The sequence below is a fragment of the Bidens hawaiensis genome, unplaced genomic scaffold (genome assembly GCF_021521415.1).
Source record: "Bidens hawaiensis isolate Kalapana, Puna unplaced genomic scaffold, B.hawaiensis_p1.1 tig00043781_1, whole genome shotgun sequence".
NCBI classification, from domain to species: Eukaryota; Viridiplantae; Streptophyta; class Magnoliopsida; order Asterales; family Asteraceae; genus Bidens; species Bidens hawaiensis.
Window position 1 is genome coordinate 12058 of NW_027497769.1, and position 7965 is coordinate 20022.

The window sequence follows — 7965 nt, forward strand, 5'->3', positions numbered from 1 at the left end:
GCCTGCATATGCGTACAAAATAAACATAGATTTGTCAGCACGAGGCTGAGTGAGATAATCACCAGTTTTGACACTAATAATAATATATAATAAATGAGCAAACAAAATGATGCAAGTATAAATCCATCAAACCATGAGCAAATAGTTGCGTCAGTTGACCGTTGCCTAGCGAATCGGGCATTTGCTACTATGACTAACATATACAAATATGGGTGTTGGTTGACCATCGCCATGTGAATCCGGATTTGGCTACCAAGACGGCGTATGATCATACTTCAATGTGATTAAGATGGACCACTCTGAATACGATAAAGTAAACAGTTAAGCAAATAGCAATTAGCATTTAATTGATAACACACAAGATTTACACTTGCTAGTTGAGTATAGTTAATGTAAAAATATGATATAATACGCATATGTCCCCAAAATCGTTGAAAACAATAAAATATGAGGGGAGTGAACTCTCACCTTATTGCTTAGGCGAGTTTGCAAGAAATAAGAATAAAAAGATAATAAAACAAGTAAATTGTCCTTTAATGCGTCATCTGAGATAAACCGAACAGACCTGAAACTTTGAGAAAATAAACTACAATAAAAACCGAGAACATAGCCGCTGGAATCGATCCAAACGAATGTCTAAAACTCCGGTTATGAGATATTTAACAAATAAGCGAGCTGGTACTGACCAGAATCTGAACAGCAAGTCAGAAGTCAGGTTTTAGTTAGTAGCCTTAAAATCTTGAGACAAAAATAAAAGTTTTCTGGACCGAAAGTTGGTTCCTACCAGAAGTGATAGAAATCGTTTGGTCAAAGTTGTTGACAAGTATGCCCTTAAACGGGTCGAAGTCAAATTGACCCGTCAATTCCCCTCAATCACTGAAATTGATTGAGGGTTATTGACTAATGAGTAATGAGGAATAACTTTTCAGTAAACAACTTACCTGGAAAACACTTGAATCAATGAGAAAGTGGATTCAAAGGTTGAGGGTGACGGAAGAGATAATATTAGGGTTTAAGGAAGAGATTTGCAGGTGATAAATGTCTTGTTTATATAGAATTAGTAGACACAAGTTAATTTTAGTTAAAAAGTTCGTTTAAGTAACCAAATCTCGTTTAATGACTAAATCAACTAAAACTCATCAAAATTCGTTCTTGTTAAAGGGGTTAATGAATATGGACATGCACCAAGTCTAGGACCTATGGGGCTTAAAACACGCGATTCGGTCCAAAAATAATCAATTTTGCATTAAAATACAAACTAGGAGTTAAAATAAGAAAGAGATCTGGTGCAGACCCTTGGCCGCGCCACGCGACCATCTCACCCTCCTTGGTCGCGCGGCGCGGCGTGGTCAAGGGGTGGGATGTTTCGCTTTTTGGAACTTTTAGTCCCTGCTTTTCAAAAAGTGTTAATTTTGGTATTTTAAGAGTTTAAGTATTAAATGGCAAGTTTAAATAAACACAAAGAATATAAAATAACAATACATCAATGAATACTTATAAATGCTTGTCTTGATTAATAATAAAGATCCGAAATGTTACAAGCACCAATATAGTGCCCAGCACTGGGCACCCGAGTACCAGCATCATGCTTGTAGTCATTGCTTTGTGAATCTACCATGATCAAGCGGTGTGCTATATCATACCTGCTCTCAAAATGATTAATGATTATTATATAGTTCCCACTTGTTATTTTTCATTACCCATTTCTTACTAGACAATGAGGAAGAAGATATATCTATATATATATATATATATGCATAGACATTCTTTTAAAACCCCAAGTGTGTATACATCACATTTGTTTCCTTCACTGTATCCATGTTCCTTATGAGATTCATATTCTTCCTACCTACTGTTGGGTCTCTTTAAATTCCTCTGTAGATAACTATTTGATTTTAGTGTTAACACATAGAAAAGCGTAAGCTTTTTTGAGAATACATGTAACCTGCTATCACCTTGTAGTCATCCGAAGACGAATCATTATTACCAAACCCCAAATGCTACATTTCCTATAAATCCAGTATAAATCGAAAAAGGAGGCTTTTGCAGTTTCTTCACCTCTCTAGTTGAAGGATTGACCGCTACAAAGTCAACATTTGTAGGATCCGGTGGCGAAGGATAGTGAGGTCTAGGGGTGGCACCCCCTCCCTTATTTTTTTTGCGCAACAGTGTTAATTTACCTGTTTTTTGTCTGAATTTTTTTACATGTAGTGTAAATTTACTCATTTTTGACCGAAAATTTGAGACCCCCCGCCCCCACGTCCAAGCTTTGCCACTCGTAGGGACCATTACAAGACCAACAATAGGGAAAAATTTGCGATAAATCCAATCTTCTATAAATGATACTGATGGCATAGCCATTGTTATGTGTTAATTAGTCTAAGGTGTCGTTTGTACTAACTTTAAATCTAGGGTCTGTTTTGTAACAGTTGTGATAGCTGATTGTGTACTTAATAACTGATTAACGATCAATGAAGCTATTGAATAGTTTTATGACCAATTTCTTAAGGCTTCTTCTCTCTAATTCTCTCTATCGATTATGTACAACTCACTTATGTTTTCATTAGACAGTTCTTAAGGTCAAGAACCCTTAGATGAGGGAGTATTGTTACGTGTTAATTCGTCTAGGGTGTCGTTTGTAATAACTACAAAACTAGGGTCTGTTTTGTAACAGTTGTGATAGTTGATTGTGTACTTAATAACTCATTAAGAATCAATGAAGCTATCGATTAGGTTTGTGACCAATTTCTTAAGGCTTTTTCTCTCTAATTCTCTCTATCGATTCTGCACGCATCAGCCATCCTTCTATGTCCAAGTTCTGGTTTGTCACGATCACTTTTGTAAGAATGGTTCAAGTAAGCTTTAACAAAAGGAGGAGAGGATATAAGAGATTGCCATGACTTACACATGCTCGGATATGATCTTCCACATCCAGTCGTACAAGTATCTGCTCAATCACATCAAAGGATGCGGCATCTGCCATAATATCAAAGAATGTTAGCGGCAATGTATAACTAGGTTATGAATCAAACAAAAATAGGCATAAGTTCTTTTTTTTTAAGCGCAAGCCAAAAAATATATTATTGCATTATTAACATCCTCCGGCCCAAACTTGCTTCAATATATGAGGTAAAGTGCTAACAAAATAGAAAATTTAGGTGTAATTGTGTAATGATAGTAAGTTAGAATAAATAAAACTTTGAGATGTGGCCGATAGAAAAGGTTATTACCTCATACATGGGTGAAGAGAAGTAGTTGGATGACTTGGATCGGGTTCGGACATAAAGAGGAAGTATAATTTGGGTGACATTTAGACTACTTTCTCATGGGTGAAACATAAAAACAAGTTGTGGGCTTGAACTAGGAGGCGTGGTTGTCATTTTATGTTGGTTAATTTCGTGTTGTTTGTCTATTCTTTTCTGGTGTAGTTTGTGTGGTTGTTCTTAGGTGCCTAGTTCCTTACTAAGATACTTTTTCCCTTTCTTTTTTTCTTTTTTACAACCGGCCTTAAAATAGTTAAAATGAGTAGGGATGTTTTTAAGCCATATTTATGGTATCATCCCTAAACTTTAAAGATAATTTACAAGGACTTAAGAGTTATGATCAAGTTTTGTAAAACAAAAGGTTTCACATATAAATCACAATGGCACAAGGAGGTTGTTGGGGCGCTAACAAGTTGTTATGTGTTAAACATGACAACACATGTTCTTATGTGTTAAACATGAAACCTCTAATTAATAGTGGACCCAGGAAAAATTTCACAGGGTCCGGAGTCAAAATTTTATAAGGGTCAATTGGGATTCTAACATATATATATCTTTAAAAAAAATTTCAAATAGGTCGGCCGACACCTACACCATAGGTGTATGCCTACCAATGCCTATAATGGTTGTGTGGTGTGTGCGTGGGACTTTTTTTCTCCATATGTCATCCTCGCCATAACAGATGACCTTATAAGTAAGATGAGTTTGTTGAATCGAACTACGGCTTAATATTACTTAGTTTGACTATCATAAAGTTTTTCAAGTAATTTGAGTTATCTTATTTGCGCTTGCACAAACCATTAATCATGAACCAAACTCGAGTGTGGATTCTCTTGAGCAAGTTTGAGCTTAACTTAAGGTCCTCAAAGCAGAGTTGTACTCCGTCTCTTACGACCCAAGTTGTATTATTTAAACCAAAATTTTATTTACAAAGTTAGGGATATCATTTCTCTTACATCCTCAACTAGGTTATGGTTCTTGAATTAAGTTTCATTGTCACTTTTGTTGATCTTCACTTTCAGATCATATTGGCTTTCTCAACACAAAATTGATCAAACATATGGTTCTTTAATTTAGTTTAATTGTCATTTTGCTGATCTTCACTTTCAAATCATACTGGCTTTATGTCAAAACAATTAACTTATTCTACGTGTTAGCAGTTTAATCATTTGACGCTAGGAAGTAAATCCATGTATATCTTAAGAAGTCATCTACAATCAAAAGACAATTGACTTACAAAAACCTTATTTTGTTTGCCATTTAAACTGATGAAACAATGCTCATCATAATTATTTTTTTTCAACGGGCCTCTAAGACAAATTTTTGTAAGTTGGTTTATTTTGAGATTTGCACGTGTCAATCGCTTGTGCCAAAGATTTCTTCCTCATAGTAATAGCAAAATGTTGTTTTTAATGAGTTGCGTAACGAAGTTTTATTTAAGAATGATTGAAACCAATACCAAACATCTTGCTCAAACCTACCATTCAAGTTCAAACCATCAACCAAGACAGAGCTTTCAGAAAATGATTTAAACTTATATTTATCAAAAACCACAAGCGAGTTCTAAACAAACCATCCAGCCTTAAAACTATTCAAAATCAAACACTCTGAAATTGATGAATACAACAAATCCAGCCTTAAAACTATTCAAAATCAAACATTCTGAAATAGATGAAGATAACAAACCCGCACTATTTTACAATAAAGATACAATATAAATTTTCATTGAAATTAAATCCAATCCCTTTCACATTTGATGAAAAACATTGTTCAAACCAAACGGAGACTAAGAGCATTCAATACAGAAAACTTCAATACACAAATGGAGCCTCCGGTAAGTGTTAACCTCAGTTTTCCCTCTTATTTGAGGTATGAGAGTGATAACTCCCAACACATGAGTTAAATTAAACAAAATGTCGCACTTATCTTTCATTATTGGAACAAGAATGCAAACTCCATTGTAGTTGTCCTTAAAAAATCCATATAATGTTACAAAATTATAAGCGCACCAACTCTTAGAGCATTCGCAACAACTCCCTAAATTTTTGTGAAGGAGTTTTGCAAATTATAGGATTGGGTTTTGAGTTGCTATTAGTAGAGAAGAGAAGGGATGGCAACGAGCCGGGTTCAAGCCGGGTTCAAGCCGGGTATTGCTAATGTCATATTCATACCCGGTTATAAAATTCAATCACATACCCAGCCCAATACCCGTCGGGTATGTGTCACATAATTACCCGTCATGTATCGAGTATACACGCTGGTAACGGGTTACCCATTAGATTGTTAAAAAAATTTGTTAGGTTTTTTAAGTAGATTTTTTTACTATTATAGTTATCGTATGTATTTTTATTTACAAATGAACTGTTTAAAACTAAAGTATGAAACATTACATCTATATAAACGTTATCATAGATAAATAATAAGACTTAACTTTTGTACAAGTTTATGTATAAACTTGATAGCATATAAAACATAAATAATGCTTTTTAATACATATCTTAAATACAATAGGTTAAGAAAAAAATGAAATTAATAATAAAGAATTTCCAGGTTTTTATTTCGGATATATAGTTCAGGTAAACGGGTATAACTTTTCGAGTAATCGGATTAGGTGTCACCAAATCCCATACCCAGCCTGTACCCGCGAAAATTTTAATGAACTACAATTGAGAAGAGTCCCTTCTGCACAACGATATTGAGCAAAGTATAAACGATTTAAAATTCGGGTTAAACATACAGTGTTCTAGTCTACACCACCTACACTCATTTAAAATCAAAACACTTGCACAAGGTAAGATCTAAACTCACAACCATTTGTTTGTGTGGCACACCACTCACTCCATAAGAATCTTAATTATACTATATTTAATTAAGCATCCTATGAGACAAGTTATGTTCCTTTTCAAACAAATAAATGTGGGTTCAAACCTTACATAATGCAAGTAAGAAAAATATGTTTGTGGCAATAAAAAACATATAAATTTTTGTTTGGTTTAACTATAAAAAAAATATTAATGGCCTCAGAAATCTTTAATTTACTCTTCATATTATTCATCAGACAATGTAGGCAAAAAAAAATTATTCATCCTAGGCCAAACACTAGTTTTAAAGAAAAATAAAAAGGGTAGTTCTCCGCTCGCTCGATTTAATCACTATTTTTCAGAAAAATAAAAATCACTCAAAAGTTATATAAATATTGTACCTAAACAACAAACAAAAAAAGCCTCAGAAATTTTAGCTTTAATCGTCATAAATAATAATCAGACAATGTAGGCCAAAAGTATTAATCATCATTGGCTAACCAGGAAGTATTAAAAATGTTAATAAATAATAATAATAACCATGGTTTACCGTTGAAATTGAGATCTTTAATTTGAGATGAAGAAAAGATGATGGTGAAGATGAAGTAGGGTGTTGCGGCTGGGGATATATATAGTGAAGATTAGTAAACCCTTTTTCCATTGTGTGAATTCTGCTAAAGCCCAATGGGCTTTACATATGTGACGAATGTTTTTTTCTTAAACTGTATGTTTGCTTTGGTTGAGAATTGAGGGTGTGTTTGGGATTGCTTATTTAAGTGAAGAATTACTTTTTGTTAAACGGACTTATTATTTATTAATTTTTTAAAATAAGTTTTACAAAAAAATGTTTGATTAGCTTGTGTGTGTTGATGAAAACCAAAATAACTAAAAATGACAATTTTTTTTAAATGAGTGTGGTTATAGGGGTGTAATAGGTAAATCAAACTCATTAAGTTAATAAGTTATATATTTCTAACTTTTCAAAACCCTTTTATTTTGCCTTCTCTATAAGTTGAAATCCATAAGACCATATGGTTTGCCAAACACATTATACGCATTACTCACTTTTTAAAAAGTTTATAAGCTATAAGTTGATGAAAATAAGGAATCCCAAACACCACTGAGATTGAGTTTGTTATTTGGTTTGAATCAATTTAAAGTGAAAACTGAATTAAGTCGAAATAGAATAAAACAATAATGAATTGTGTATTTGGATGGAGTGTAGGGAAACATGCGTGTGCAGGTCTAATGCCAGGCAGAGTGCTCTAAAAGCTGCTTCATGCAAGCTCACTAAACATGAGAAGGTTTCTTTTAACCAAGATATATTATACTTTTTATATTTTATACTTTTGGTTTTCTCGCACCTAAAGCTATATAACTACTTAACCGAGTCCAACGAGCCATGGATATATTAATGTTATAACTCCAAGATCTATCAATTTAGTTTTTAAAAGTCGAAATAGTATTAACTTGAGGGGTCAAGCGACTAGCAAGTTGAAGTCAATATCATGGGAGGCGGCTAGAGTTAGCAGCCACATAACTTTATTTCAAATTTCGGTGGTGCTAAAGTGGGACCTATGAAAGTTCAGGTCCTTATGAGAAATTTTCGTATTTTATATTTGCCCCCTTACTTTTCTTGATATTTTTATTTTTCCTATTCCTGAAATTTGGTTTTATCTGTAGCCGCCCTTCCACAAAGTGATCATAATGGGCCAATAGGGTGTTTTGAAATTTGGTAATTATATTATTGATAAGAGTGTTGCTAAACGTACCTCATTCATACGATTATTACTAAATCAAGGATCCTCTTCATCCCAAGGATTTCCGGCCTATTAGTTTAATCGGATGCATAAACAAAGTCATTTCTAAAGTTTTGGTGAATCGGTTGAAGCCGGTAATAG

At 33.7% G+C, this 7965-nt stretch overlaps 2 non-coding genes across 2 annotated transcripts; both read right to left on the reverse strand.

Annotated features, from left to right (window-relative positions):
- Positions 1 to 6276: 6276 nt before the first annotated feature.
- On the reverse strand, positions 6277 to 6360 carry LOC143594533 (small nucleolar RNA SNORD34). The gene has a single exon (XR_013146350.1). It is a non-coding gene; the product is annotated as a small nucleolar RNA SNORD34 (small nucleolar RNA).
- Positions 6361 to 6481: 121 nt separating this feature from the next.
- LOC143594532 (small nucleolar RNA SNORD34) lies at positions 6482 to 6565 on the reverse strand. The gene has a single exon (XR_013146349.1). It is a non-coding gene; the product is annotated as a small nucleolar RNA SNORD34 (small nucleolar RNA).
- Positions 6566 to 7965: the final 1400 nt, after the last annotated feature.